General features: G+C 35.7%; 1 protein-coding gene across 5 annotated transcripts in view; it reads left to right on the top strand.

Moving 5' to 3' along the window:
- The window catches only part of DENND2C (DENN domain containing 2C), an 83,202-nt gene that overhangs the window by 17,827 nt on the left and 48,896 nt on the right, over nt 1-16,479 (top strand). The window contains exon 2 of one of the 5 annotated variants that reach the window (XM_038561830.1): nt 8,382-8,466. The exons of 3 other annotated variants lie outside the window; for them this stretch is intronic. The gene's annotated coding sequence lies outside the window, so the exon portion shown is untranslated. Of the gene's footprint in view, nt 1-8,381; nt 8,467-11,059; nt 11,098-16,479 lie in introns of those variants that run through there. One more of the 5 variants, XM_038561833.1, reaches the window with a different exon arrangement.

Raw genomic sequence — 16,479 nt, 5'->3', positions numbered from 1 at the left:
CCTGCCTCTAGTGCATATCTCCCCGGCTTCTCCTAGGCTTCTTTTGTGTTTCCCAGTCATTCAAGAAAGCCTAAGGGCTGTCCAGATATAAATGACCTCTGTAAGGCATAAGTATTTCCAGCCTTTTAAAAAATAGTTCTTAAAAATAAAATAAAATAATAAAAAATAAAAATAAAAAATAGTTCTTGGTGGGGCACCTGTGCCTCAGTCAGTGAAGCAGTCTGTCTTCAGCTCAGGTCATGATCTCAAGGTCCTGGGATCAAGCCCCGCATCAGGCTTCCTGCTCAGCGGGGAGCCTGCTTCTTCTTCTTGTGCTCCCCCTGCTTGTGCTCACTCTCTGTCAAATAAATAAATAAAATCTTTAAAAAAATAGTTCTTGATAATTAGTTAACAATGTTGTTGCTAAGAGAGTGGATCTTAAATATTCTCACTACAAAATAAAATAGTAGTAGTGAGGTGATGAATGTGTTAACTAACTTTATTGTGGTAATCATTTCATAATATATATACTTCTCAGGTCACATTGTGCTTCTTAAATTTATACAATGTTATATGTCAGTTATATGGATAACTTTATTTCATGCTCAGTTCTAAGGGTGTTATGAGCCAAATTGTGTCTCCCCACCCATTCATATATTTATAATAAGTAAACAAATAATGGAATTTCAGGTAAATGATAAGCTCTGTGGAGAAAATATAGTGGAGTGAAGGCATATGTAGAGAAAGAAACCTTATTTATTTTTATTTTTATTTTTTTAAAGATTTTATTTTTAGAGAGAGTGGGAGTGTGTGTGACCAGGAGGAGGGGTAAAGGGAATGGGAGAGAGAGAATCTGAAGTAGGTTCTGTGCTCAGTATGGAGCCTGATTTGGGGCTCAATCCCATGACCCTGAGATCATGACCTGAGCTGAAATGAAGAGTCAGATGCTTAAGCAACTGAGCCACCCAGGCAACCCAAGAAGCCTTATTTTAGGTAAGATGGACAGGAAAGGTGAATATTGAATAGAAATTAAAAAATGAGAGAGGGAGAAATGATGCGGTGACGTTGATTAGTGTGGTAGCCGTGAAGATGGTAAGTGGTTGGAGTTAGAGATATGTTTTGAAGGTGGAACTACCATTTGTCTAGTCAGTTCATGCTGCTATAACAAAACTAGCATAGACTGGGTAGCTTAACAAAAATTTATTTCTCATAAATTGCCTGGAAAGTCCAAGACCAAGATGCCATCCAGTTTGGTTCCTGGTGAGAGCCCTTTTCCTGGTTTGCTGATGGCCATCTTGTTGTTGTATCTTCTTGTGGAAAGAGAGCTCATCTCTCTTATGTCTTTTCTGATAAGGGGACTAATCCTGTTCATGAGTCCTCCATCCTTATGACTTCCCAAAGGCCTCGCCTCCAATACCATTGCACCGAGGATTGTGGCTTCAACATAGAAATGGAGGGGGACGGCATGTGAGCATTCAGCCCATAACATCGGGTTAGTTGTGAGGATAGCTCCAAGGGTCATGCAGCTTTGTTAAATAAAATCTCCAGCAAAGAAGAATCAGTGAACAGCAAAGAAGAATTGTCATTTGGAAGTTTTTAAAATAGGGGATCCCTTGGGGGGGGGTGTCAGAGATTTAGCGCCTACCTTTGGCATGATCCTGGGGTCCCGGGATCGAGTTCCACATCAGACTCCCTGCATGGAGCCTGCTTCTCCCTCTGCCTCTCTCTCTCTCTCATGAATAAATAAATAAAATCTTTTTAATAATAAATAAAATAATGTGAGTAACCAACCATGTAACACAATTATGAAATTAGTGTTATTCCAGTTCTTTGGCTTGTGCATCAAAACCTTGAATATATTGTATTTCATTCTTTCATTAAAGAAAAAAAACCTCAGAAAGTTTCCATGACAGATGTCTTAAGAGAGTTGACAGACCTGGTAAAGAATTAAATATATTTTTTAAAGAATCCTAGTGCTTGCTTTGCAGTTAGGCGCAATAACTGCTGAGCAGTTTATGTTGTCTATTATTAGTAATATTAGGGTGTGTGTTTTTTTTAAGTTTCTGTGCTATTTTGGGAATCATTTTTAGTTACCTATAAGGCTGTTTCCTCTGATAGGACTGAGATAAAAGGCTGATATCCTGTATGTGCTTGCTTTGAAGATTTGTTATTCAAAGAACAGTTAACAAGATGATAAAAGTTTGAAAGGTAGAAACCAGTTCGACATTTTTTTTCTCTTTTGCTTTAAAATTTTTTTAAGCAAATTCAGTTAAGAATTTTATTCAGGATTTATTTCTATGGCCTTTATTAAAAATTTATCCAGAGGCAAGGCACCTGGTGGCTAAGGCGGTTAAGTGGCTGACTCTTAGTTTGGGCTCAGGTCATGATCTCAGGGTTATGTGTTGGGCTTTTCCATACTCAGCGGGGAGTCTACTTGAGATTCCTTCTCTCTCTAAAATAAACAGATAAATGTTTTCAAAAAATTATCCAGAGGTTTACAAATTAAATACTATGTTAGTATTTTTAAAAATTATTTTATTTATTTATGATAGTCACAGAGAGAGAGAGAGAGAGAGGCAGAGACACAGGCAGAGGGAGAAGCAGGCTTCATGCACCGGGAGCCCGACGTGGGATTCGATCCCGGGTCTTCAGGATCGCGCCTTGGGCCAAAGGCAGGCGCCAAACCACTGCGCCACCCAGGGATCCCCACTATGTTAGTATTTTAATTAAATATACCTACTAGAAAATTCCGAAAAGCAAATAATGTGAGCAGTTCAAATTCCTACCCATCTTCCTGAGCAGATTTTATTATATTCCATGTTTCTCTCTCTCTCTTCTCTCTTTTTAAGATTTTATTTACTTATTTGAGAGAGAGAAAGAGAGAGAGAGAGCCTATGAGCAGCATTGGTGGGGGAGGGAGAGGAAGAGGCAGACTCCCCATGAGCAGGGAACCATGCAGGGCTTAGTCCCAGGAACCTGAGATCATGACCCGAGCCAGAGGCAAATGCTTCACTGACTGAGCCACCAGGCGCCCCTGCATCCAATATTTCTGTAACACATGTCTTAGCATCCTCTGCAATAGCAAATAGAGGAGTTACATTCTGAGATTTAGGTTTACTTTAGGGCTTTCAAGACAGCATTGCAGAAGCATTTATTCCTCTCTGGCTGTCAATGTTACCTCTCTTCATTTTCGCCCTTAAGGTTCCTGTTTTTCTAAGTATTCCCAGCAAGAATGACTCTAGAGCACTGAGATTCTTGAGGCCATGGAAAATGTATGCAGAAGTATTTGTTGTAAGAGGAATTTAACATTGGAAAAGGATTACAGAATATTAACAGGTGTAATGGGAGCACCCAGGAGTAATTAACTCAGGGTCAAAGTCTAAGGAAGGTTTCACTGAAAAATTTTGAATGGGTCTTGAAAGTACATTGTGTGTTCAGGAAATAATTAATAGCTGTCTTTTTTTTTTTAAAGTAAACTCCACACTGAGCATGGAGCCCAGGGCAGTGGGACTTGAACTCATGACCCTAAGCTAAGATCAAGAGTCGGACGCTTAACTGATTGAGCCATCCAGGTGCACCGATAGCTATAATTTATTGAGCAATTACTATATGCCAGCAATTGTCTCAAGCATCTTTTTTTTTTTTACATCATTTCATATTTAATTGTTACAACAACCTTATAGGATGGATACCTGTGTCCTTTGTGGCAGAGAGTAGCAAGAGCCGTATCAGTTATACTTAACGTCTTTGTGCCTCTTCATCTGCAAAACAAGGATAATGACAGTATATACATACCTTATGGGTTGTTTAAAAAAAATGAGATGAGTTCATATTGGTAAAATGATTAGAATTATCCCTGACTCATAGTAAGTGCTTGATAAGTGTTATCTATAATATTATGATTCATCCTATAGCTCAGGAAGCAGGCTTAGAAGGATTAAGTAATTTGACTGAGATTGCACAGCCAGGAACCAAGTCCGGTGGTATTTGAACACTGTAACTCCAGTATGCTAGTTCTGAACCACTGATAGATGCAAATTATTTGATGTTTGTGGAATGTAGCATGCAAGCAAGGCAAATCACAGGAATCAAGTGGAATCAGAGACCTTATGTATCATGCTAAGAGGTATGGACTTGATCTTGCTTGTCTCTGGACACCATGAAATACGTACTTGTTTGCTTTTATCATTTAAACCAAAAACTATTTGAGTAGCAAACTTATGACCATATTTTGTGTATGCACTATAAAAGCACACACATATGTACGTATGACATTTTTAAAAAGCTTTAAAACTCTTCATGATTGGCTTATCCCAATTTTTTTTGCTAATTTTTGTTGGCCATGTGTTTATTTGTTTTGCCATTTTGTTAGAATTGACCAGTACCACAAACAGTAGCAAGGGTGAAATGTTTAAGGTATATTTGTGGAGGAAAAAAACTTAGTATCAAGTAAATTTTATCCACAAACTTAACTTCTTTCTGAAAACTAGTGTGTGGAGGGTATTATTCAATTTTTATATCAGATCTTCATTCAGTTCTTGGAAGTCCATTGTTCCTTGGGAGTATGTTTTGATAGCCACTTTGGCAATGTATGAAGCACCAGAAACCAGCAAAGGTTTTCACTGGTTTATGATTTGATCATATCTAAATTTTAGAAATATCATTTTGGCAACAGTATGGGAACGGAGTTGATATTAGAGGCAGAGAGGCCATATAGGAGCCTATATTTTATGGTAATTCTAGGAAAAGAATGGTAAGTACATAAGGTGAGGTTGTTGTAATAAGGATAGAAATAAAGAGAGACATTCAGGAGGTTAGAATGGTGAGGATGTATACTGACAGTTATATGCATATAATATTTAAATAGGTTGTGACAGTAATGTCATAACTATTCTTGGGCACTTACCTTATACAAGAGACTTTATATATTATTTCACTTGATCCTTCTAACAATAACTCTACTGGTGTGTGTTATTCCCTTGTTTTGGAGTAAGGTTTGGATTGGTTAAGAGTACAAGGCCCACTGCTAAGTAAGTTGCAGAAGATTAGAATCCAGGTGTCTGGCTCCAGAACCTGCACTCTTTGTATCCTGTACCATGATGCCTTCCTTATAAATACTATGGTCTCTACCTGTGTTTTATAACATGCCTTTTCAATGGTTTGTTTCATTTATGCTGAGTAAAAGGTGATTTATTCTATTCACCTAGGAAAGCTTTCTTACATTCAGAGAATCTTCTCATCTCTTACCCCAACTCCAAAAAAAGAAATTTTAAAAATACTTTTGTAAATAAATAAATTAAATAAATAAATAAATAAATAAATAAATAAAATAAAAATACTTTTGTTAAAGAAGCCAGATATAAAAGGAGACATTTTTCTCTCCAGAATCTTTCTTTGCAGTCTTAATCTAATAATAACAATCAGTAAGCAGCACATTGAACTATAGCACATAGGCCCAGGGAACTGGCTTTAATAAAAACGAAAGGATGTTTTTGTTATTAAAATATCTGGATGTATTTTATTCTCTTCTAACAGCAGTTGCCTACTGTGATAATATATGCTTTGTGTACTTCTACAGGGACTTACTTTGTTCTGTGTTGATATGTAAAAGCCTGTATGTTTCTGAACTGTTTCATGCCTGAAATTCAGGTAGCAGTAAACAATTCTCTTTAAAGATTAGTATCCTGATAGCCTTTCTCTAAACTCCTTGCCTGCACTGAAGTGGACTTCACTGTCTCTAGACAGACTTTCCAAAATTTTTTTACCACACCTCACCATAATAAATACATTTACAATCCATTACACATACATACACACACACACACACACCTGAAACAGTCTGAAGCAATACCTGCCCTTACCTTCATGCAGTGTATTCTGATTTGTACTATTGTTCACTATTCTATTTCACCAAAAACATTTTAAGACTTCCCCTTCCAGTTAGGGTGTAGGACTTGAAAAACATTTGTTCCCATAGTAACAAGAAAATTCTGGACAAAATAAAAGTCATGTATTTCTCTGGGGCTAGTGAATAGTGGATGCAAGGAAATTTTGATGAACTGAATTCCAAAGTGAATTCCTTTATAAGTGAGCAAAGAGCCATAACAGCTTTCATACCTGAGGACAAGCATATAGTCTGGATACAAGTAGCCCTGGCAAAGATGATGAGGCTTTACAGAGGGAAGGAAAAATCTGCCAAGTCTTAGTTATCTGTATGCACTGTTGGAATTGGAGTGTGGTGCTTGCTTCGGCAGCACATGTACTAAAATTGGAATTGGAGTGTGGATTGGAATCTGGAAGAATCTCAAATGCATAAACAAACTGCTTGGCCCAATAATTATCTGCTGTTCCAGTTTTTACTAAGACAGCAGCATTGCAGGGGGTATGGGAGGCACAAAGAAGTTTTATAATCCCACATATTTGTGCAGTGATATCCTGCCAGGGTTGAATCCAGAGTTGAACCAAAAATAATTGAAACTGTAGCCATGCTTTTTCCAGCTCAAATATTGACAATATATAAAAGGTAGCAGCAGCTTGGGGGGTTAGAGGTTGAACTAATCCCAGGTGAATTCCATGTAATAAGACCTACTACCCAGCCTCAGCTCAACTTGACTCTAGGAGGAATCTGAATGATCAGCCCCTCACTCTAATTACTAGAGAGAGGAATGTTTATAGTCTCAGAAATAATATAAAGCAAAATAAATACAAAGTATATTATCTTTTCCTCTACTGTTCTTTTATAGGTAGTGTCAAGATTATGATTAAAAATTACAAGGCACAATAGGATGCCTGGATGGTTCAGTTGGTTAGGTGTCTGCCTTTGGCTTAGGTCATGATCCTGGGCTCCTGAGATTGAGCCCCACATTGGACTCCCTGCTCCGGGGAGCCTGCTTCTCCCTCTCCCTGCCTCCCTGCCCATGCTTTCTCTCACTATCTCGCTCTCCCTCTCAAATGGATAAATTAAATTTTTTTTAAGTTACAAGGGACTAGGGGTGCTTGGCTGGCTCAGTGGAAGAGTGTACAACTCTTCATCTTGGGGTCATGAGTTCTAGCCTTACTTTGGGGATAGAGATTGCTTAAATACATATATACATGCATAAATTAAAATTACAAGGCTCTAGAATAAATAGAAACTGTGAACCATAATGAAGAGAAAAAAGAGTCAATAAAAGGAAACCTAAAGATAACCCAGTGGTTAGCATTACCCAACAAGGACTTTAAGATTATTGTAAATAGGGACGCCTGGGTGGCTCAGCAGTTGAGTGCCTACCTTTGGCTTAGGGAGTGATCTGGGAGTCGTGGGATCGAGTCCCGTATCTGGCTTCCTGCATGGAGACTGCTTCTCCCTCTGCCTATGTCTCTGCCTCTCTCTCTGTGTGTGTGTGTCTCATGAATAAATAAATAAAATATTTTTTAAAAAGATCATTGTAAATAAATTATATACAATAAGAAAATATAATGGGTGAAGGGATGGAGTATTTCAGAAGAGGAATGGAAATGTTAGAAGAACCAGATAGAAAATTTGAAGCTGAAAAATACAGTATCTGAAATAAGAATTATTAGATGGGCTTAAAATCAGATTGGACTTTGCTCTGTAGAATGTTTAGTGAACTTGAAAACAAGTCAAAAGAATTTATCTAAACTGAAGCAGAGAAAGAAGGAAAAAGTAAAAAAATAAATGAATAGAGCACAAGTAACTTGTGGAATAGTATTAAATCATCTAACATATGTGTAATTAGAATCTCAAAAGGAGAAGAGAAAGAATCAGGCAGAGGTAAAAATGGATTCAATGGAAAAACATCAGCTCACCATCTAAGAAGCTCTACAAACCTCAAGCAGGATAAATACAAAGAAGACCACAGTTAGAATTAGCATAGTCAAATTGCTGAAAAGTAAAGATAAAGAGTAAATCTTAAAAGCAGTTAGAGAAAAGAAGCTACATAACATACAGGGGAACTAAACACAGAATGACTGCAAACTTCTCATTAGAAACAATGCAGGGGTTGCTTGGGTGGTAGAGTTGTTTGAGTCTCCAACTCCTGATTTCTGCTTAGGTCGTGGTCTCAGGGTCATGAGATCGAGTTCCGCACAAGACTCCAACACTCAGTGGGGAGTCTGCTTGAGATTCTCTTTCTCCTTCTCACCCCACCACCTGAGCATGTGTGCTCTCTCTTTCTCTCTTAAATGCATAAATAAATCTTTTTAAAAAAAGAAGCTATGCAAACTTCAAGCCAAAAAATAACGACCTTAGACTAAAGAAAATATTATCAATCTAGAATTCTATGTCCAGCAAAAATAACTTCTAAAACTGAAGGTGAAATAAAATTATTTTATTTTATTTTATTTTATTTTTTTATAAAATTATTTTAGATTAATAAAAGGAGAAAATTTCTTGACCACAGATCTGCACTACAAGGAATGTTAAAGGAAGTACACAGAAATCAATGATTAAAGAATTTTCAGATGAGAAAACTGAAACCCATAAAGGTAAAATGACTTTCCTATGATCACACAGCTAGTAAATTGCAGGGTTAGGACTTAACTCCATTTCTTCTGATTTCTAGTCCAGTGTACTTTGTTTGGGGGACAGTATAGCATAGTGAGTAGGAAAAGCAAATGACTTTGGAGCAGTCATACTTAAGTCTGAATCTCATCTCCACTGGCTGTTAGAACCTTGGACTAACAGGAAAGTCACTCCTCCCCATTTTTCAGATGGAGAATATGGTACAGAGAGATTAATATATACACGATATAGTTGAGAAGAAAAGTATAGTGTTTGTTAAAGTACCTTGCACAGTGTAGGCATAAAATAAATGAGAATTATCTTCCCTTCTTAGTAATGCTACCTTTTTTTTTTTTTTTTTTAATCAGTAGCAGTTTTTTGGGGAAGGGAGGATGGAGGTGGTTATCTTTCCTAGAGATTTTATCTTTTGTCTGTATCTTTCCTGAATTAAGTCACCCTTATGACACATATAGTGATTCTGATTCCATTTGGTTGTGTTCCTTCTAGTAGATTAGTAGTTTGAGTCCTTTTGGCACCCATTTTTTTTCGGGTAAACAGGCACTAAACCTGAAACTTGCATTTTATTTTATTTTGTTAAGATTTTTATTTATATGAGAGAGAGAACACATGCTCAAGTGGGGGGAGGGGCAGAGAGGAGGGGTGGAGAATCCTAAGCAGGCTCTGAGTGGAGCTCAGAGGAGCCCTACACAGGGCTTAAGATCATGACCTGAGATGAAATCAAGAGTCAGATGCCCAACTGACTGACTGAATCACCCAGGTACCCCCTGAAATTTGCATTATTTTATTTTATTTACTTATTTTTTAAATATTTTATTTATTCATGAGAGACACAGAGAGGCAGAGACATAGGCAGAGGGAGAGGCAGGCACCCTGCAGGGAGCCTGATTCAGGACTCAATCCTAGGACCCAGGATCATGATCCTGGCCGGAGGCAGACGCTTAACCACTGAACCACCCAGATGCCCCTAAAACTTGCATTTTAAACATAGGCATTTATGCAGCTCTTCACAAAAGAACAGCTAAGAGCTTAAAGTAAATCTGCAATGGATAGTGTAATATTCTTGGGGGTTAAATTCATTGAGGAAGAAATCTCAGATTATTTATCTGGTTAAGAATATGGTGGTATGAAAAAAAAAAAAAAGAATATGGTGGTATGATAACTTGTTTTAGATTTCCTGATCAAAATCTGTTGTTCAGAGAAAGGTGATACTGGTTCTACAGAATGTAGACTAGAATACAAAAAGTGATTTTTGTTTAAAATAATTAACATAGGGACGCCTGGGTGGCTCGGCGGTTGAGCATCTGCCTTCAGCTCAGGGAGTGATCCTGGAGTCCTGGGATCAAGTCCCACATCAGGCTCCCCATAGGAAGCCTGCTTCTCCCTCTGCCTATGTCTCTGCCTCTCTATCAGTGTCTCTCATGAATAAATAAATAAAATCTTAAAAAAAAAAAGATTTCTCTCAATTTCACTACGTGATATAATGTATCTAAGATGAAAGAGGAAGAGATGCCTGCGTGGCTCAGTTGGCTGAATGTCTGACTCTTGATTTAAAAAAAAAAAAATTTAACATATTTTATTCAGCCTATATTCACTGTTCCCAAAAGTTCTGGAATTCATACAAATATGGACCCTTGTTAAGTCCTTTGTCCCCAAGCATTTAATCTTACTTGAAAATTAAATAGAGCATTGTTTTTGCTGAAAGATAGTTGAATTGTCCCCAAAGTGAAATTCACTTTTGGATTTTGTTTGTTCAGTAACAAATTTATTAATGCTATTTAATTAAATGATTGTCACTTGTTATTAAGGGTACAGAAGACCAGTAGCACCTACTTTGAGGGGGTGCTTCAACCAAGGAGACCATTTGTTGTTGTTTTTTTAAGATTTTATTTATTTGAGAGAGAGAGCACAAGTGAGGAGGAGAGGGAGAAGTAGAATCTCCATTGAGCAGGGAAACCAGTGGAGGGCTCAATCCCAGGACCCTGGGATCATGATCTGAGCTGAAGTCAGATGGTTAACCAACTGAGCCACCCGGGTGCCCTCGCCCTTTGTTTTTAAATTTGCTTTTAGCATTGTTTTCCCTTAAAGGTTCAGATTCAGGAAATCACATCCTGTTGCCTTTTGTTTTTTGTTTTTTTTCTTTATTGCATGGGAAACAATTAGAATACTCCTTGGCTCTGGCTCTGGCAGAGGAAAAAGTTGAAATTATTGTCAAAATTTTTAAAGTAGCTGTGATATAGAAGAAAACTTTGGGCTTTGTATCCTAGGCCATTCATTTATCTTCTCTGAGCTTAAGTAGCCTCACCTTTAAAAACAGATACAATAATATGTATCAAGGTTGTTATGAAAAAGAGAAGAGATGGATTAACTGAAATTGCTTTGTAATTGAAAATATTATACAAATCAATGCCAAAATTACATATTTTAAACATTTAAAAAAAATATTCTATTTTTTCATGAGAGGCACAGAGAGAGGCAGAGACACCGGCAGAGGGAGAAGCAGGCTTCCGGCAGGGAGCCTGATGCAGGACTCCATCCAAGGACCCCAGGATCATGCCCTGGGCTGAAGACAGAAACTCAACCACTGAGCCACCCAGGTGCTCGTTTTAAACCTTTTTTTAAATTTATTTTATTTATTTTTTTAAAGATTTATTTATTTATTTATTCATGATAGACAGAGAGAGAGAGAGAGAGAGGCAGAGACTCAGGCAGAGGGAGAAGCAGGCTCCATGAAGGGAGCCCAACACAGGACTCAATCCCGGGGCTCCAGGATCGCACCCTGGGCCAAAGGCAGGTGCCAGACTGTTGAGCCACCCAGGGATCCCCCTTAAACCTTTTTTTAAAAGTCAGGTTGATTTTCTCATTTGTCTTAAGAGCAAAAATGCATAGAATTTTCAGAGTGTACTAGGTATTTTACCTTTTATCATTTTTTTTTGCTTTAAATAATTTATTGAGATATAATTTATCTTTATTTTTTAAATTTATTTTTATTTTTTAAAGTAATCTCTGCACCCTACATGGGACTTGAATTCAAAACCCCAAGGTAAAGAGTTGGATGCTCTTTTGACTGAGCTGCCCAGTTGCCCCAGGATATAATTTCATACAATAAAATGCACCCATTTTAAGTGTATGGTCAATTACTTTTGACAAATGTATACACTTGGAACTACCATATGTAATATTTTCATCACCCCTAAAAGTTCCCTTATACTCTTTTGTGATTAGTTCTCACCCTCCTGGCCCTAGACAACCACAGATCAGCTTTCTTTCTTTTAGATTAGATTAATTAATTAGATTAATTTTGGCTGTTCTTGAATTTCATATGAGTGGGATCATACTGTATGTACTTTTTTGTTTCTTCATGTTTTGGGGAGATGTCTGCATTGTGCGTATTGTTGGTTTTGTTTCTTTTTATTACTGAAAAATATCTGATTGTATGAATATATTACACTTTGTTTATGCATTCAATGTTGATGGCCTTTTGGTTTCTAGTTTGGGCTATTCTGAATAAAGATGCTGTGAATATATTCATGTAGAAGTATGTGTGTAAACATAACACTTTTCTTTCATATTAAATACCTGCAAGTGAAATTGCTACTTCATATGGCAATTGTATGTTGAATTTTATAGGAAACTGCCAAACTGTTTTCCAAAGTGATTGTACCATATTATAGCAGCAGTGTTTGAGAGTTCTAGGTTCTCCGATACTTAGTATTCTTTTAAATTTTAGTCATTCTAATGGGTATGTAGTGGTATCTTGTGTTTTAATTTCAGGTTTTTAATGACTAATGATAGTCATTTTCAGGTGCTTTTCAGGTGTTTAATGGTACTTACTGGCTACCTATAACATCTTTTGTAAAATGTCTGTTCACATATGATGCATATTTTCATTGTATTGTTTACCATATCATTGATTTATAATAGTTCCTTATATCATGGAATTAAGTGCTTGTCAGATATATATATTTTGAATATTCTCTCCCTGTCTGTTTCATTTTTAAAACATCTTAAGAAAAGCACAAGATCTTAACTTTGAAGTCCAATTTGTCAGTTTGTCTCTATAGATTAGTTCTTTTTCGTGTCCTAGTAAATCTTTTCTTCCTCTACAGATATTTTTGTCTATTTTTTTCTTCTAGGAGGTTTGTAGTTTTATCTATTAGATTTAGGTTTATGATATATTTCAAGTTAATTTTTGTAAATGATGTGGGTGAAGGTCGAGGTTAATTTTTTCCATATAGATATCCATTTGTTCCAAAGCCATCTACTGAAAAGATTATTTTCCCCCAAAATGGGACATTTTTCCATTTTGTGGAAATCAATTGATACTATAAGTGTGGGTCAGTTTCTAGACTTTGTACTGTTCCATTGATCCATTTGTCTCTAATACGCATTGTCTTGCTTACTATAGCTTTATAGTGTCTTGAAATCAGTAGTATATGTTCAACTTTCTTATTATTGAAAAAAATTAGGCTACTTGAATTCCTTTGCATTTCCAGATAAATTTGAGAATCAGTTTGTCAATTTCTGCAACAAAGCCTGCCGTGTTTTTTATTAGAACTGTGTTGAATCTATAGATCAATTTTGAGAGAATTTGATGTCTTAACAAAATTGAATCTTCTAGTTCATTAATGTGATGGATCTCTTTATTTAGTAGTTCTTTAATTTTTTTTCTTAGCAGTGTCTTGTAGTTTTCAACGTACAAATTTTGTACCCCTATGTATTTCATGATTTTTGTGTGACTTTTTGAATATTATTTTACATTTCATTTTCCAATTGTTTAAAGAGATTGTACCTCTTAAATGCTCCTTTTCACATCTATTTAATGGATTAATTAAAATATCCTTATTTCTTAAGCAGCTGGGTCTTACTATAAAAAAGAAGGTGCAGCAAATCCAGATCCAAAGTACACAGTCATCAAAATTAGTAACGCTATTTGTTTTCCATTGAAAATGACAAATTCTTCCCTAGGCCCTCCTCATGCTGGCTCTTACAGACCACATACATTGTGAACCTCTGGATGCTCTGTCCCAACATAGTGCTGTTGGAAGTTCTGCAAAAGGTGCAGAGTCCCAAGACATTAGAAATGGCAGCACCACACCAAGCCCTCCTTTTTTCATGACCTTATTTCTCAGTGTTAACAAGCCGAAAGGGCACTTTGCCAATCTAAATACCTTTTATTTAATTTGTCATGCCCTATTGCATTGATTATGACTTCTCATACAGTGTTGTTGAATAAAAGCAGTGAAAGAAAATATCCTTGCCCTTTTCCCAGTCTTAAGGGAAAGGTGTTAAATCTTTTACCACTTAGTGCGATTTTGCAGTAGTTTTTTCATAGTTGCCATTTATCAGATTGTGGAAATTCAATTTCCTATTTGCTAGAGGGTTTTTTTTCCCCCAATAATGAATGAGTACATTTTTTTTAAAGATTTTATTTATTTACTCATGAGAGACACAGAGAGGGAGAGAGAGAGAAAGAGAGGCAGAGACACAGGCAGAGGGAGATGCAGGCTCCACATAGGAAGCCTGACATGGGACTCCATCACAGGTCTCTAGGATCACGTCCCGGACTGAAGGCACTGAGCCACCCGGGCTGCCCAGTAAATTTTTTTCAAATGCTTTTTTGCATCTACTTAGGTAATTACAAGTGGTTTTTTTATTATCTGATAAATATGATGATTTTTAATGTTAAAGCTACTTTGCATTTTCTTATAAACTACTTAGTCATGACTTAGTACCTTTTATATTTATCTATGAATTTTATTTGCTAATATTTCTAAAGGACATTCACATTTATATTCATGAGTTCTATTCTATATTTTTCTTCTCTTATAGTGTCTTTGGTTTTCTAACAAGGTAAAGTTGGTCTCAGAAAATGAATTGGAAAATATTTCGTCTTCTATTTTCTGAAAGAGTTTGTGTAAGATTAATATTATTTCTTTGGATGTTTAATAAAATTAACCAGTGAAGCTACATGGACCTGCAAAAGCTTTTACTTAAAATTTTAATTTAAAAAATAAATATAAAGATACTCAGAATTCCTGTATCTTCTTGTGTTTCTTTTGGCGATTTGTATCTTTCAAGGAATTTGTCCATTTCATTTAAGTTGTCAAATTTACTAAAACAAATTTATTCATAATCATACTTTATATCCTTTAATGTAAGATCTACGGTAATGGCCCCTTTTTCATTCTTCATATTGCTAATTTGTGCTTTTTCTTTTTTTATTTGTTCAGTCCACCTAAATTTATCAATCTGTTGATGTTATCAAAAAACTTTATGTTGCATTGATTTCTCTGTTCAGTTGTTGCTATTTCATTAATATTTATGTTTTAGTATTTTCTTTCTTCTATTTGCTTTGAGATTAACTTACTTTTTTTTGCTTCTTAAGAAACAACCTTAAGTCATTGAGGTTTTTTTGTTTGTTTGTTTGTTTTTTAGATATTAAGTGATATAATGACATTCAGATTTCACTATAGGATTTAGAAGGATGTAATATTGAAAAGGATGGTTTGTTTTGTGCAGAATTGGCAGTAAGATAATTTAAACAGATGTTAACCTAGAGCATTTAATCTGAGGGATAATTTAAAATAATAACTTGGGCACCTGGGTGGCTCAGTGGTTGAGTGTCTGTCTTTGGCACAGGTTGTGATCTTGGGTTCCTGGGATCAAGTTCCCCATCAGGCTGCTCATAGGGAGTCTGCTTCTCCCCTATGTCTCTGCCTCTCTCTGTGTCTCTCATAAATAAATAAATGAAATATTTTAAAAAAATAAAATAATAACTTGAAATTTAATAGGATAAAATGTGTTTCAATTTAAAACACCAAGATATAGTGTCCTCATTCATTGTTTCCAAACTTTTTTCTTTTATAGCATAAGCATTATTTCCAAATATTTTGGCATTTGCCAGATGTCTTTTGACAATTTATTTTTAGTTATGTTCCATTGTGAGTTAGAGAAACATTCTCAGAATGACTTTAATCATTTAAAACTCATTAAGTTTTATTTTATGGCCCAACATAAAGTTTACTGGTAAATATTCCATGTATACTTGAATATATATTTCATTTTTTTTAATATATATTTTATTGTTGGATATAGAGTTCTAAAATGTTACTTAGGTCAAGTTAATTACTGGTAGTATTCAATTCTTTTATATATTTCCTGATTTTCTGTCAGTTTGGCTATTACTCATGAAGACTGATGAAATCCTCAGAAAAATTACAAACTTGTCCATTTGTTCTTTTGGTTCTGACATATTTTGCTTCTTACATTTTGAAACTCTGTTTTTAGGTACATGAACATTTAGGATTGTTCAATCTTCTCAATGAATTGACTCCATTTTTGTTTAAAATGTCTTTATCTCTGCTAGTATTTCTTGGCTGGAAGTCTGCTTTGTCTGATATTAATACGATTAATCCAGTGTTCTTTTTTTGTTTTGTTTTGTTTTTTGTTTTTTTTTTAATCCAGTGTTCTGATGATAATGTTTACTTTAGTGTTTGAACCTCTTTAACAGATCTGTATCTTTAAATTCAAGGCATAGATTTTAAAGAAGTGCAGAGTTAGATCTTGCATTTTTTATCAAGTATGATCATCTTTGCCTTTTATTTAGAGTTTAACTTCATTTACATTTAACATAATTATTGGTATGGTCAGATTTAAGTGTACAGCTTTGCTATTCATTTTCTGTTTCTGTTGGTTTTACGGTGGTGATGGTGGTTGTTCTTGTGGTTCTTCCTCCTCTCCCCCAACCCCACTTTTTTCTACACTGACTATTTTTAAGAATTCCATTCTTTTAGTGATTGCTTTAGAGTTCACAACATACAACTTTAATCTTTCCCCTTCAAATAATGTACTACATTGGACTCCTGGCTAGCTCAGTCAGAGGAACATGCAACTCTTGATTTTGGGGTTGTGAGTTGAAGCCCTGTGTTAGGTGTAGAGATTACTTAAAAATCTTAAAAAAAATAATGTAATACTTC

This window comes from Canis lupus, chromosome 17 (assembly GCF_011100685.1).
Source record: "Canis lupus familiaris isolate Mischka breed German Shepherd chromosome 17, alternate assembly UU_Cfam_GSD_1.0, whole genome shotgun sequence".
In the NCBI taxonomy this organism is placed as follows: domain Eukaryota; kingdom Metazoa; phylum Chordata; class Mammalia; order Carnivora; family Canidae; genus Canis; species Canis lupus.
This window is presented reverse-complemented; position numbering and strand designations above follow the sequence as displayed.